General features: G+C 43.9%; 1 protein-coding gene across 4 annotated transcripts in view; it reads right to left on the minus strand.

The window, feature by feature from the left end:
• EEPD1 (endonuclease/exonuclease/phosphatase family domain containing 1) overlaps positions 1-16,168 on the minus strand; it is a 126,873-nt gene that overhangs the window by 42,682 nt on the left and 68,023 nt on the right. The window lies entirely within an intron of this gene.

Here is a 16,168-nt window from a genome sequence, read left to right on the forward strand (position 1 = left end):
TAGTTTGGGAGGGAGAGAAAGTCTGAAGGTGGATGGTGGTGATGGTTTCATTACACTGTAACTAAAGGGCATTGAACTGTACACTTAAAAGTGGTTAAGATGCTAAATTTTATGTCACGGACAATTCACCACCAAAAATTCTAGAAGTCATCAATAGCTACTTTCTGTAAAAAACTTGAACAAATTCAGAGGAATATAAAGAAGGAAGCAGTCACCCATGGACAGTATTAATCCTTGGTGTTCCTTTGGTGATCATGGGCAAATTGCTAACTACTGCTTACAAAAGGGTCCTGCCCTGCTGCTCTCTGTTTACCAAACAGTAATGGAGCCCTACTGTGTGCAGGTGGCCACGGAGCTGTGATGACAGGGACATGCTCCCTGCCTGGGAAGTATGCCAGTCTAGAACATGACATACAGTATGCCAAGTGGGCACAGACAGAGGCAGAGAGGAGCCTGGCCCAGTCAGGGCCAGAAAAGGCTTCCTGGAGGGACCAGGTTCGCCCTGCCAGGGGAAGGACCAGGGACAGAGGCAGTCCACAGCAGGACTTACAAAGGTACCCAGGGGAGCGATGACCTGCCAGTTTCCAGGGTAGGGGCCTGAACCTGAACTGCAGCTGAGATGAGAGCATTCAGGAGCACGTGCAGGAGGACAGGAGAGGTATTTTCCCTTTTCTGACATGCTGCTTTTGAAGTGTTCACAGACACGACGAGCTGGCAGCTGAGCCTATCAAAGAGGCCTGGGCTGGACTCAGCACATAGCAGAAGCATGAGAGTTCCGGGAGACTGTTTAGGGAGTGGGTCAGCTTCCATGGTGTTGTCATGCTCCCTCCCCACCCAGCTATGATGCTTACTGTCCACTGGCCACTGTCCCCCACCAACCTGCATAGGTTCTGTGGAACAGAATGGCCTTACCTAGCATACCCCTCCTTTCAAAGGGATTCTGCCACTTTAAGATTGACCTTAATTCATATTATTCTTCATACTCTCTGTACAACTAAACAAGCACTGTCCCACCAAATGCAATGGCTTATTTAAAAGCAGCTTCAGGAACTGCAATACCAGTTTCCAAGACTTACAAGAAACTACCACCACTGCCAATTTAGCAAACATCCATGCTGTGGCAAGAGCTCAGCCATTCCCTCAGCTCCAACCATAATGGCTTTTGTTACAAAGGGTTTGCTTCTGTTGTTTCTCTGACTGGGAAGGGTCTTCCCCAAAATCAGCTCTGTCTCACCCCCTTCTTCCAGTCTAGATGTGAATATTACCTTCTCCAAACAGCCTTCCCTAAACCCCCAGTAAACCAGCATCCCTGTACCACAAGACTTTATTGCCTTCAGTGCCCTAAGGCATGTATTATGTATTTGTTGGTACGTTTGTATCTGTCTTCTCCCCAAAGCCTAGAAGCCTCTTCAGGCTGGGGGCTCAGACCTGCTTGCTCATCGCTGTGTTTGCACACGACACAGGGAAAGCACTAGAGTATTTACTGATTGACTGACCAGGCCTCCTAAAGGCCAAGTGGCTATTACTACAGCCCACACACTGCAGCTTGGATGGGCAAGATCGCAGACCATGCCTCAGTTTCTCCATCTGAAAAAGTATGCCTCGGGCGGCACCTGTGGCTCAGTGGGTAGGGCACTGGCCCCATACACTGACGGTGACAGGTTCGAACCGGCCCCAGTCAGCTAAAACAGCAGTGGCAACTGCAACAAAAATAGCCAGGTATTGTGGCGGGCGCCTGTAGTCCCAGGTACTCGGGAGGCTGAGGCAAGAAAATCACCCTATCCCAAGAGCTGAAGGTTACTGTGAGCTGTGACACCACGAGACTCTACTGAGGGTGACAAAAAAAAAAGATTATGCTTCAAAGGAGATGACTGGACTGGATAGATCCTTCCTTGGTGAAAGATGCTCTGTGCATTTGATTAACTGACAGCCATTAATGAAATATTCCTGGTGGCAGGTCAAAGTCAGTAGACACTCCGCAGCACGTTCTGATTCCCAATGCACAAATCTATAGATTCCAGGTTACCAATTTGCACAGCCACTTACATCCTAAGTTAGGCATATCTGGTTGTAGCTCAAGTTTCAGAAGCTTAAATTACCTCTGAAATTACCATGGTAAATATTTACACCTGGGGGACTTTTAAACCAGTCTCTCATTCTTGCCTCTTCCAACTCACTAAGTCCAACTTGGTATTTGACATCCAATGGCAACAGGTTAGAGAAAAGGTTTAAACATAGTTAAGATACTGAACTCTCTCTTTCTTCCTATTCCCCAAAATCCTACATTTAAGCCACTGTAAGATTTGAAAACCAGCAATTTCAGGCTTTGCAATAAAAAGAATTAAAATAGCTTCAGCTGATTCTCATTTAGGTCCAAGCCCAATGGATGCTACTCCCTGCTCTCATCACTTTACTGTCCCCTGGAACAGGGGTGGTAAAGTCTCAGCATGCACACTGCTACTCTCCCTACCCCTCCACCTCTCTCCATGGGACTGTCCCCTAGCTGTTGAATCCTCCTCAACACTCCAGTGAGCCTGAGATAAAATCTGTTTAGCATCTTCTCTAAAACCAACACCAAATAGTACTAAGAAAGGAAGTGGGAAGGGAAAGAAAACCCCCAGAGACACACTCAAACAACTAAACCCAGCAACACAAGATGGGATAGTTTAGGAGAGGGAGAGAGAAGGTGATAAGACACTCAAATCTACATTGTTTGGGCTTCAGGGGGAAAACAGTGCCTATTACAAAGAAGCGGCTGCCACAGCTGCTCGTAACTTCGGATTTCTTCAGAACGCTGTGTCACCCTCCAACACCTAGTGCATTAGGGTATTCTGAGATGTTTCCTGTTATGTAACTGCCCGATAATGTTATCTCTACCCTTATTGGAAACCCTGCCAGTTTGGGGTATTTATTTCAGTATTTATGTTATCTGATTCTTCAAGCACATCGAATACTCCCTGAGGGGAAATTTTGCACATATGAGGAAGCAGCAAACCCGCTTACCAAATCTTTCATTTGACACCATCTAACTTCTTGCCCTTCTCACTGTCCGTTCTGCTCCTCAGCTCCTCTTTCTTCTGCTGATTCCATAAACACACACTGAATACCTCCTCTATTTCAGAAACTGCCAAGCATCAGGGGGACAGAGATGAGCACAATTATCACCCCTGCCCTCCAAGGGCTTGAAGGAGCCAGGAAAGTGCTTCTACGCGTGCCCAGGGAGGAGGGACTGTGTCTCCCTGAGACCCTCCTGGGTGGACCAGTGGAGCCGGGCCTGAGATGATATGGCCATCTGGGCAGCACCCTCTGAGAGCAGCAAAGCTGCTCAGATAAAAACTGCAATGAACTGTAATTTTTTTTTCTGCACTCTACTTTTTGGAGAGGCAAATCACACAAAGGCAGCTGCTGGAAGTGATTTAGATAAATGACAACTTCAAGGGCAAGTTGTGAAGTCAGAATAAGCAACACCCAGAAAGACCAGAATGCAGGAAATTCACGTTTGCTAAGTGAGCCTCAAGGAGACACTGTGCTTGAGGTCAGATGTCTTATTTGGCTACATAATGTGTGGCACAGCAGGGCCTACAGCTGGGATTACAAGTGGTGATGAAGGCGGGTAGGTGCGGAGGTTCATGCCTGTAATCCTAGCACTCTGGAAGGTCACGGTAGAAGGATTGCTTGAGGTCAGGAGTTTGAGGTTGCTGTGAACTCTGCTGAGACCAATCTAAGAAGAGCGAGATTTTGTCTCTTCTAAAAATAGAGAAACTAGCCAGGTATGGTGCCTAGTGTACTTAGTCCCAGCTACTCAGGAGGCTGAGGCAGGAGGATCATTAAGCCCAAGTTTGAGGTTGCTATGAGCTAAGCTGAGGCCATGGCACTCTAGCCTTGGCAACAGGTCTGTTTCAAGAAAAGAAAAAAAAAAAGAACTGCTGATGGGTAAAGTGCCAGGCAGACAGGGACAGCGGAGAAGACAAGTCGTACCACTGAGGGAGAGCAGACAGAGGGGTCCCCGATTACACAGACCGCAATGGCCCCTGAAAAGGCAGACATAAGATAAAACAAACGGGTGCTGCAAAAGCACCTAAAGGGTAAACTCCCAACTACAGAGACACTCAGGCTTCCAGAATAGATTACGACCTAAAGGAGACCAAAGTCAAGAATTCACTGTGGCTCCCTTTCTCTGAGGACCTGGGCACTTTGAGTTCCCACTCCATTCATTAAGTGACATCGTATGGTCCATGAGCTACAGCAGGGTGCAACAGATACAGAGGGAATGCAATGTGATGTTCAGTTTATTACGTGCACAAAATACTTGAGGATTATATATGATGCACAGGAGCCATGGGGCGCTGGGGATACACCGATGTGCAAACACGGCCTCTGCCTTTAAGCATCTGAGTCTAACGGAGGGACCAGGTACGTCTCCCAGCCACGTCACAGGCACTTCACAAAGCTGGGGGGCTCCCTGAGGAGTGTCCTCTAAGCTGACACCGCCAGGCAGAGAGGAGGTCAGGAGTACTCGATGTGGGGTGACAGGAACGGGATGAGCAAAGGAAGAAGGGGAGAGTGAGCGCAGCATGCTGACCAGGGACACACGGAAGGGGCCGAGAGGTGTGGGCAGGTGCCCAAAGGTTATTCTGCAGAAGCAGGTGCAGCCAGGGCTGCTCAGAGGGTTTGACAAGCCATATCAAGGAGTCATCGCCAATGACTTAGGGCAGTGGTGTGTTAGCAGCCCAGGGCACAGGAGATACCTAATGAAGGCATGAAGATGGCTGTGGCTTGGAGAACAGACAGGGGTGGGATGGAGTGACAAGACTGGAGTCCGGGAGATCCACTGCAGGTCAGGTGAGAGATGAAGGTGGCTTGCGTGGGGAAATGGCACTAGGCTGATTCCACAGAGCGGTACAGCTGGCAGGGCCTGAAGAGTGAATGGACGCAGGGGACGAGAAAGAGCCATCACCTCGGTTTCCTGCTTGAGGAACCAGGGACCACCTACTCAGAGGAACCAGGGACCACCTACTCAGAGGAACCAGGGACCACCTACTCAGAGGAACCAGGGACCACCTACTCAGAGGCAAAGCAGGGCTGTTCAAAGTTTGGTCTTGGACACACAGACGTGTGGTGCCGTGGGACCTCCGCATGGGGCTTGACTGGGTAACTGGCTACACTGCAGCAGGCTCTGGGTCCTAGATTTGACCACCAGAAGCAGGAGGATGGTGGGAGACTCTCCAGGAGGCTGTGTGGAGAGAGAAGCAGCCAGAACACAAACCCAAGGGCCAGCGCCATTTTGGAGCAAGGAAGAGGGACAGGCTCCTGTCAGGGAGTAGAAAGGGAGCTGCCAGGAAGGAAAAGGGAAAGCAGGAGCCAGGGAGAGAGAGTGCTGGCAAAGGGTGCGGAGCCAACAGGTCGGACTGTGCAGCGTGCCAGGGAGCAAAGGCTGCCAGCTCTCAGTGAGTGGGGAGTGCACAGGAGGTGGAGGAGGAATAATGAGGTTACAATCTAGGCAGAAGACCTAGGGCAACTTCTCCCAGCACAGTTTGCCAAGGAATAAAATGCAAAGCCAAGAGGTCTTATCAAAGCAAATGCAATTATTTTATTATTATTTTTTAAGACAGAGTCTCACTATGTTGCCCTCTGTATAGTGCTGTGGCATCATAGCTGGCAGCAACCTCAAACTCTTGGGCTTAAGTGATTTCTCTTGCTTCAGCCTCCCAAGTAGCTGAGACTATGGGAGCCCACCACAATGCTTGGGCTATTTTTTTTTTTTTTTTTTGTAGCTGTTATTGTTGTTTGGCAGGCCTGGGCCGGATTCGAACCCGCCAGTCCCAGTGTATGTGGCTGGCACCCTATCCGCTGTGCTATAGGCACCAAGCCTGGATGCAGTGATTAAAGCACAGACAAATAACCCCTCTCAGAACAGCTTATCATATATCTCTCTCCCTGCCCCCATCGCACCCCACCTTCCCCACATGATACAATCAGAGAACCAAGTTTTTCTGTCAGAGGAGCACAATCACCATTTGCATGATCTGGGGAAAAGTAAAGGTCACAGAAGCTGTAAGCAATATCTGGTGTAGTTTTGTTTCATAATGTGAAGCAAAATTTCTACTTCCACAGCCTCTCCTGCAAAAAAAAGGAGAGAAGGCCAGGAAGATCCTCCAACTGAGGCCCACACCAAGCCCCAGGGCTTCCAGCGATACTGGCCACACAAGCCCTGTGCTGGTATCCCAGCCCATACTGTCTCACAGTTGGAACGCAAGTGAGATGGACGGGGTTTCCACACGCACCTTTGGCAGAGGGGCTTGCAGCAAAAACCTGAAATTGGGAGTGGGGGTCTGCAAGCAGTCTTCCCGTGAGGAAGAGAGGACTAAACAGAGAAGATGGAGAAGCTGCAATCACAGCAGGGCTGTGGCCCTGGGCAGGACATGGGGCTCACTTAAGAAGTTTTATGAAAGACAAACACAGTTGGATTTAAGTAGAGAGGAAGGGAGAAAGGGTTTGGTGGGCTCCCACCTGATGAATATAATGCACGGGCATAAGGCGCACTTCCTGGGTGAAAGACTCAGCTACAACTCAGACTTTGACCTTACAAATGTAAACTATGTAACTTAATTGTATGTACTCTCATATTAATCTGTTAAAAAAAAAAGAATTCATGAAAGATAAATTCAGAAATGGTGTCAATCCAGTTGCCTGAACATCCTCCCTTCTCCCTTCCCTTTCAAGAAAGCTCTGAGCAAACTAAGGAAGCGTGCTCTTTTTTGATCACCAAATTTAAGACAATGTCATGGGTGCCAGAGGCAGACTTGTCTTCCCTAATCACTCACTTTCTTCTTCCACTGGCTCAGGACTGGTAAAACCACTGGAGTATCAGCTTCACAGGAGCTGGTGGACAGGTGTGGGAGGAGGGAACAGGCTCAGGGCAGGGCCTGTCCTTGACAGTTGTGCTTCCTGTGGCTGCCAGGACACACACTTCTACTTCATCCTTCCTCCCCAGAGCCATGTGCCAGACAAGTATGTTATCAGTAGAACAGTCTACACAGGACTCAGCTTGAGCAGTAATTCTTCCTGGCGAATTTTAAGAACTAGTCTGCAAAACAGTCTGGGCGGGAGCTTTCTTTGATGGCAGAGCCTGTAGTTTTGTTCCATTCATGTTTTCAAACTGCTTGAATCAATTATAGTGTATTCTATTTTCTTAGAAAACTGTCCAATCCATTCATATTTTTATATTTTTAGCACAGAATTGTACTATAATCACTTTAACCATAAAAAGCATCTCTAAATCTGGGCTTATAACCCCATCTTCACTCTCTTAATGTGTACATTTTTCTCTCATCTAAAACATTAGATCTGTGAGAAGTCAGTCCACTTTATTGGTCTTCTGTGAAATGAGCACAAATCCATCACAGCTACCAAACTTCTTTTAATTACTTAGGGCCGACATTTGATTCCTTTCTGCACATTTCCTTAGTTTTCTTTAGTTTCTCTGTCATCTTGAGTTGGCTAGTCATTCATTTAAGTACTTTTCTTATATACAAAGCCACATATTTTTCTCTATGTATTCGTCCTTATTTCAAAGTTCTTTATACAGCCTTCTTATTACTGTCCACCTTGTCTGCAGTTGCAATTTTGATCTCTTATTGGATTCATCAATCTATCTCTAAGTAGCTGGATTTGGGTAGATGATTTTGTATTTCCTATAATTCTAGCACACTGTGGTTAAGGGACATACACTGTATATGTCCTGCTTTTTATTTTTTATTTTTTTGCAGTTTTTGGCTGGGGCTGGGTTTGAACCCGCCACCTCTGGCATATGGGGCCAGCGCCCTACTCCTTTGAGCCACAGGAGCCACCCTATGTCCTGCTTTTTAAAATGCACTGGTACTTTTGGGGGTATTCTTTATAATAAATTTTGCTTTTCTATTTCCCAAGTATTTGAGTAGTTCCAAAACTTATTTTTGTTCTACCGGTGTCCATCTTTAAGTTTTTCATATTGACATAGGGAACAGGAGAAGGGCTCTGCATCTCCTGGTTGCGAGGTCTTAAGGAACCTTAAGAACTCAGCAGCAGGTGGGAAGAGAGTGAGGCTGGCACAGCCTTTGTAGCCACAAGCAGAGATGACAAACTTAAAGTACTTAGCACAGAGCTTAGCACATGGCAAGCCATAAACTATATACTAGAACTCACTATTTGGAGCTCTTCTTTAACCATTCATACTTTTCTAGGATTACAATAAAGAACAAAACAACTTTTTTTGGCACCAACCCATTTCAGACAAACAGTGTGACCATGCTGTATCTCTCCTTCCCTTTTGATCTCCATTAACCATGTAGGGTTAAGAACCACACAGCTGTCATTTGGTTGTCTTTCCATGACATAGCTTATTGGAAGAATAATTTCTGGCATTTGTATTTGTTTGATCATCAGACTTAAAAGAGTCATTTAAACTACCCTCTAGCCGTACAAAATTTGGCAAACTTATGCTCCTTGTTCTTGGGCTCTATTTTAACTCTTGAACATCTACAACTTACCTTTAAAGTGAATTTAAAAAGAGGAACATGTTTGTATATTTTCCTAAGCTCCTGCATGTCTGAGAATGTCTTTCTGATTAGTTTCATACACAAAAGGCACCTCAGCTGAGTATAAAATTGTTGGGTTGCAATGGAACCCCCTTTGGGTTGCAACAGAACCCCCAAAACTCTGTTGGCAGTTCACAAGCGTATTTGATAATCATAAGAACCTTTCACATTTCGAATTTTCAGACCCCACATGTAGGTCCCAGGAATATACCTGAATTTACAAAAAATAAATCCCAGGTTCTAAAGACAGTATGTCTTTATCACAGAGAACAAGCCTAAAGTCTGTGTGATTTTTGTTACTTTTCTCTGTTTGGATTCCTGTGAAATGCTTCTCCCCCTCTTTTATCCTTACTCTTGTACCTTTTTTTCCAGGGTATGCTCAGATGTGGCTGTCTTCATCCTAATTTTGTTGAGTGTGTGGTTGAGTGACCTGTTTAATATTCATACACAGTTTCTCGTCAGCTCAAGAAGTTTAATATTCATACACAGTCATACATAGTTCAAGAAGTCTTCGATGGTGGATCCCTGGTTCTAATAATCACTAAAACTGATCATCTGAATGTGGGCTACCAGTGCTATCTTCCAAATCTATAGCCTTAGCCTTTGTTTTTCTTTTTTCTTGTATTTCCTAGAACCTTTCTCAAGTTTTTTTCCTTTACTCACATCATTGATTTAATTTACAAGGGATTTGTATTTGTTTTCTGTGGCTTCTCTAAGAAATTATCACAAACTTCATGACTTAGCAAAACAGAAATTTATTCTCTCAGAACCCTGGTGGGCAGATGCCTGAAATCAGTATCCCTGGGCTGAAATCAAAATGTCAGTGCAGCCGCTCTCTCTGGAAGCTCGAAAGGAGAATCCACTCTTTCCTTTCCAGCTTCTGGTGGTTGCCTGCATTCCTTGGCTTGTGGCCACATCACTCCAATTTCTGTCTCCATGGTCACATTGCCTTCTGTCTTGTCTGTCGTCAAATCTCCTTCTGCCTGCCTCTTACAAGAACTCCTGCAATTGCATTTAGCCCCCATGCAGTTACTCCAGGATAATCTCTCCACCTCTCAAGATCCTTAATCATATCTGCAAAGTTGTTTTTTTGCCCATAAGGTAACATTCACAAAATCCAGGGATCAGCGTAGGGATATCTTTTGAAGGCCTTATTCAGTTACCATACATTAATACTCTTCCACACTCTTGGTAATTGGGGTTTTAATTTTGCTATCGGATTTTGTTTCCTTAAAAACCTTTCCTTATTCAATCCACCTCTGTGTTTTCCTCTTGCTGTTGTCTTTTCATATCTTTGCTTATGTTTTTCTGTCCCTGTTGCAGGGAGACCATATCTCATTGTTGTATACTGAGGATGCTACATATTTTCCCCAAATTCTCTTTGGGATCCTGTGTAGATGTCTTTTTAAAAATAGGAACTCTTTCTTAGTCTTCAGAAGGTATTGCCTTTACCTTGTTCTGAGGACTTTGCCATGGTATTTTTTTTTTTTTCTGTCTTCATTCATCTTTCAGCCAGAAAAAATTTATCCAGACATTATGAGTGGACTGACCGTGGCTCGGTATTCCTGCATAAAGAATGGAGCTCCTTCTCATACCCCCATGAAGGGGATGAGAAAAGGCACAGCTTCTGGCCAACTCGGAGCCTTCGTTCTGCTAAGGGGTCAGGAGCCAGGCTGGCTGGTGACGGGAGACTGGGTCACTGAGTGTGTGAGTTTTGAACACTCTGACTTTTCTTTCCCCAGCAGCAAACTGCCTATTTAAAGCCACTTTTTAAAAGGCTAAAACATTTAACCTGATCCAAGGTCTGAGGTCCCACAGGAGAGCCCCATTGGAAAGTTAATGGCTTGAGTTAACTGCAGGAGATAAAATAACAGTAGACTGGCCAATTCCTGAGAAGTCTGGAAGAAAGGCAGTGGACCAGACTCTTTCTATAGAAATATAGAAGGAACCAATAGGCAGAAAAAGAAAAAACAGTTAACTGAATGTTTTCCAGATGTCATGTCTCTGCTAAGCCTTGATTATGTTATTGCACTCACACTTCAAAGTTTCTCCTTGCAGACATAGCGATAAGAACCTGCACAGTCTAAAGCTGACCTTATGTATTCAAGGACTGGTTATATGATCCCTATACTGCAATAGCAGCTTTATAATTCTTGCCTCCTTACTCCTGGCTTTGGCTTTGGGATGTGTGCATCTTAATCCTCAGATGAAGAGGGGAAGGATTTTGGTTCCCATTTTACACCTTCAGAGAGATTAAGTGGCTCGAGCAAGGTCCACACAGGGGCAAGGAATGGAGCCCAAGCCTGTATGTTTAAAAGTACTTGCTATTTTTTATTTATTCAACAAATATTTGATAAGCATATACTATGTGCTAGGCATAGTTCTGGGCACCAGAAATAAAACAACAAAGTAAAATCTTTACTCTCATGAAGTTTATATTCTATGGTGGGGAGTGGTAGTCTGCAGGTAATGTTTAATCATTGGCTCTAAGGTATGAGTGATGGGGAGGAGTCACTGTATTTGTCAATTTTCATGGTATAAATTCTCTATCGCCATAGCCTACTGCAAGTCACCAGCCTCCAGCCTGGTATGACTGAGCGCAGAGGTGGGGAAAGATGTACACAACAGGCCCTTGTGAGTGAGTCCTTCCACACCAACTCCATCCAGCACAACCCTGTGAAAGGGTGCTGAGGTCTAGATGTTTGTAACCCCACCCTATCAAACTCAATGTTGAAATCTAATCACCAGTGTGATGCGTTAGGGGGTGAGGCTGTGGGGAGGTGATTAGGTTATGAGGGATTAGTGTGCTTAAGAAAGAGTCCCCAGAGAGCTGCCTCGCCCCTTCCACCAAGGTGCTAGAAGATGTCATCTATGAATCAGAAAATTGGCCCTTGTCAGACAATAAATCTGCTGGGGCCTTGATCTTGTACTCACCAGCATCCAGAACTTTGAGAAATAAATGTCTACTGTTTATGAGCCACCCAGTTTATATTATTTTATTACAGCAGTCCACATGGGCCAAGACAGAAGGATCTGCAACAAACGCTAATTCCATAACTCGTGATATTTCTATTACATATAAGTTGACCCATGAACAACACAGGTTTAAACTGCATGGATCTACTTATATGTGGATTCTCTTCTGCCTCTGCCACCCCTGAGACAATGAGACCAACCCTTCCCTTCCTCCTCCTTCTCCTCCTTTCCAAAGGTTAAGAAGATGAGATGAAGACCTTTACGATGATCTACTTCCACTTAATGAGTAGTAAATAGATTTCTCTTCCTTATGATTTTCTTAATAACATTTACTTTTCTCTAGCTTACTTTATTGTAAGAATATAGTATATATAACACATATAACATAGAAAATATGTGTTAATTGACTATGTTATTGGTAAGACTTCTGGTCAACAGTAGTTATTAGTAGTTAGGTTTGGGGGAGTGAGAAGTTATACAGGGATTTTCAACTTCATAGGGGGGTTGGAAAACACATTGTTCAAAGGTCAACTGTATTTGAACGGAATATACAGAATGGGTGTGATAGCTCATGCTTGTAATCTCAACATTTTGAGGGACTAGGGCAGGAGGACTGCTTAAGGCCAGGAGTTTAAGACCAGCCTGGACAACACAGAAAGACCCCGTCTCTACAAAAAATATACATATAAATATACCATATAATACACTACCATAAAATGTGTCTAATACACATGAGTTGTAAGTTTATAAGAAACGAGTTTATAAGAGTTGTAAGTTTATGAGTTTATAAGAAATAAAGCAGGTAAGGGGACATTAATGACAGTGTGTTGGGGACATGTGTGGCCAGCATGCTGTGGGGAAGTCCAGAGGACTAATCCATAAGAAGGCATTTCATCAGAGATTGGGTTTTTCACCTGTTAAAATCAGGATAGTGATTTGAACTATACAAAAAATCCAATGAAATAACATTCATTATCATATATTGCTTCTAGTATATAGTTGGTATACAATAAATGATTGTTATTAACATTAATCTAAATTGAAACAGACATTACCTGGTATACAATTCTTACATTTTTTTAGAACTGCTTAAAAATATATGTATACCCAAACTGGTATTATAGACACTTAAAAAACAGGTTCTAAGGGCCCAGCATGGTGGCTTATACCTATAATCCTAGCACTCTGGGAGGCAGAGGCAGGTAGATTACTTTTACCTCAGGAGTTCAAGACCAGCCTGAGCAAGAGCAAGACTCCATCTCTAAAAATAGTTGGGAGTTGTGGTGGGAGCCTGTAGTTCCAGCTATTTGGGAGACTGTGGCAAGAGGATCACTTGAGCCTAAAGAGTTTGAGGTTGCTGTGAGCTATGATGCCATGGCACTACCCAGGGCGACAAAATAAGACTATGTCTCAAAACAAAACAAAAAAACAGGTTAAATGATTGACATGAAAATGTTCCTGTTAAAGGTGAAGTTGCTAAGTTCAGATTTCATGATGTCATGCCTTTTTATACTGAAGTTGGGACTTGGTAGTATTTCTATTATTATAATTAAATAATTTGATTACATTCTTTAAAAGCTTAGTACTTTAATTCCAGATTAATCCAAGCCACTACCGCTCAGTTTTGTTCTCTTTCATCCTCTGAAGCTAAAAAACAAAAAGATACACAGATTGGTTCGGCGCCTGTGGTTCAAGCGGCTAGGGCACCAGCCATATACACTGGAGCTGGAGGGTTCTAATCCAGCCTGGGCCCACCAAACAACAATTGACAACTATAACCAAAAAATAGCCGGGTGTTGTGGTTGGTCCGTGTAGTCCCAGCTACCTGGAAGGCTGAGGCAAGAGGATCCTTGAGCCAAAGAGTTGGAGGTTGCTGTGAGCTGTGACACCACAGCACTCTACCCAGGGCAACAGCTTGAGACTCTGCCTCAAAAAAAAAAAAAAAAGAAAAAAGCACAGATTGTTAGCAAAACATATACTACAGAACTGGTTCTTACATACTTTCAAAGCAGTAACATTTATTCAAAATGCAAGTCCCTTTACGAAGAGATGGTAAAGACTGAAATTCCAAAAGATAAGGCTATACGACATGTTGAAAAGAAATTAAATGTCATGTTATTTTAAATGGAGGGGTAAAACTCTTCCGTCAAACTGAGAAAAATTATCTTACACTTTGATTATTTCTTTAAGAATTCAGTGTAGCTATAAGTTCATCACGGGACGGGGTGAAAGGAGAAAGAAAAGGCGTGTCTATGACCCCACATCTGACACCCAGCATCATAGTCACAAACATTCTCACACTCTCTGCGTGACATCGGATGAAGTCTACGCCGTTAGCTCTGCTCTAAGGTGAGGACAGCAGAGGTCGGGATGCCTGGTAAGAGCAAGGTAGTCATTCCCCCAGGGGATCAGGGGTCCTACTGGTACTTCTCTCATCCCAAACTTCCTTCCTAGTGTCACATCCAACTGGTAAGAGACGAAACCATGGAACTTCCATGAGGTTCTTTTTGGTCATTCTTAACCCAAGTGGTTATGACAACACAAGTTCAGATGTCCCCAAAGCAAAGGGGCTCTCCGATTGGTACCGTTCACCTCCCTAATCCAAGTGAATTAAGGATTTCCCCTTCAAAGTTGAGCCTTCCCCCTTAATTTTTTTCAACACGCTTTCACCCAAGAAAGAGCCATCTGCTCAGTACAATCAGAAAGTGCCGCAAATACCATATGAAGATTTTTTTTCCTTCAGGAAGAAATAATTTTCACTGTCTTCCTTCCCAGTTGTTCTTCCTGAATCACTCTAGTTATTCCTTGGCTTTTGCTGAGGGAAGTATAAGAAACAACCAGATCAAACTGGGTTTTGCATCCACTGTGGGGATAGTGACCCTAACCTCCATAACCTCACCTGTTACCAGGTGAGGACTGACTGCAGCTGGCCCTGTTCCCCACTGAAATTCCACATGCCTATGGCCTTCCTTCAGCAATTTGTTCAGACCACGTGGGATGAACTTGTAGGGGCCAACCTTGTCTTATTTTCCTATCTTTCCTTTACACTCATAAACCTCATGATTAAACCTTTTAATCTTTGTGTTGTATGTATTTATCTAAGTACATCAGATCCTTTGAGGATGTAAGTAAACACACATACATTTTTAATGATTTTATTTTATTTTTGAGACAAAGTCTCACTCTTGCTGTGGGTGTTATAGCTCAAGGCAACCTTAAACTGCCGAGCTCAAGAGATCCTGTTACCTCAGCCTCTCAAGTAGCTGGGACTGCAGGTGCCCGCCACAATGCCCAGCTAGATTTTCTACCTTTTTTTTTTTTTCAGTAGAAGCAGGGTCTTGCTCTTACTCAGGCTGGTTTCAAACTCCTGAGCTTAAGCAATCCCTCTGCCTCAGTCTCCCAAAGTGCTAGGATTACAAGTATGAGCCACCACACCTGGCACATACAGGTAAGCTGGCCAGCTATCAGTTCAATAATTAGGAGCTTGGGGGATTCTTTTTGGTCTCCACCTTTTTGAATGTTGGGGTTCATAGATTCCTTGTTACCTAGTTTTTGTTGTTGTTGTTGTTGTTACCTAGTTTTATTCTGTATAATGTCCATGTGTTTAGGTTTTGCCATCTAGTTGCACTTTTTGTTCCTAATATTATGATTATGAAAATTTAGGAGCTGTACAGACAGCATCTATAGACCCAGCACCTAACCGTATGATTAGTATTGAGCTATTCTTGTTTTATCACACATCTGCCCACCTAACGATACACTAAGCCATCTTGTTTGTTCAGATACATTTCAAGGTAAGCTGCCATCCAAGGATGGTTTCTGATATTTCACACAAAGGGCAACCTCAACATAATTCCTCCCATTTCCTGGAAGAAGCTCCCCACAGACTCCCAGACATTAACCTGAAACCCCACTTTCTTGCTCCTACCTAACCCCAGTATCAATATTTCTCCTCCATGCCTTTCCTTAAGGCTGTTAGCATTAAGCTTTCATGAACCGAAGTAGTTCCTAATCTAGACAAAATTGCATTCTCCCCTCCCACTGGCCCACCTCCCTCCTCTTCCACCTTGTAACATTTCCATCCTATACCTGTCAAGGCACCACGAAACGTCTATGTTTAAAGTCCAACTTTACGTTTGATCACATATTTTCAAAGAGAAGGTGATACTGAACACAGTATGGGAGACCAGACCCCTGTATCTGCTGTTTTGCTTTCCATTACTGATAGTCAACCACAGTCCAAAAATATTTTGGAAAATTCCAGTAATAAACAATTCACAAGGTCTAATTCGAGTGATGAAATCTCATGCTATCCTGCCATGCCCCACCTGGGATGTGAATTCTTCCATGGCTCAGCAAATCCACACTGTACATGTTCCCCATCCCTAAGTCACTTAGTAGCCTTCCTGGTTATCATCGCACATCATCACAAGAGTACAGAACAGTAAGATGTTCTGAGAGTGAAAGAGAGAAAGACCATATTCACATAACTTTCCATATTCACACGGAACAGTCTATTGATACTGTTATAGTACTATTGTTAATCCCTTACTGTGCATAATTCATAAATTAAATTTTATCATAAGTATGTACGTATAGGAAAAAATATAGTATAT

Source organism: Nycticebus coucang, chromosome 11 (assembly GCF_027406575.1).
Source record: "Nycticebus coucang isolate mNycCou1 chromosome 11, mNycCou1.pri, whole genome shotgun sequence".
Lineage (NCBI taxonomy): Eukaryota > Metazoa > Chordata > Mammalia > Primates > Lorisidae > Nycticebus > Nycticebus coucang.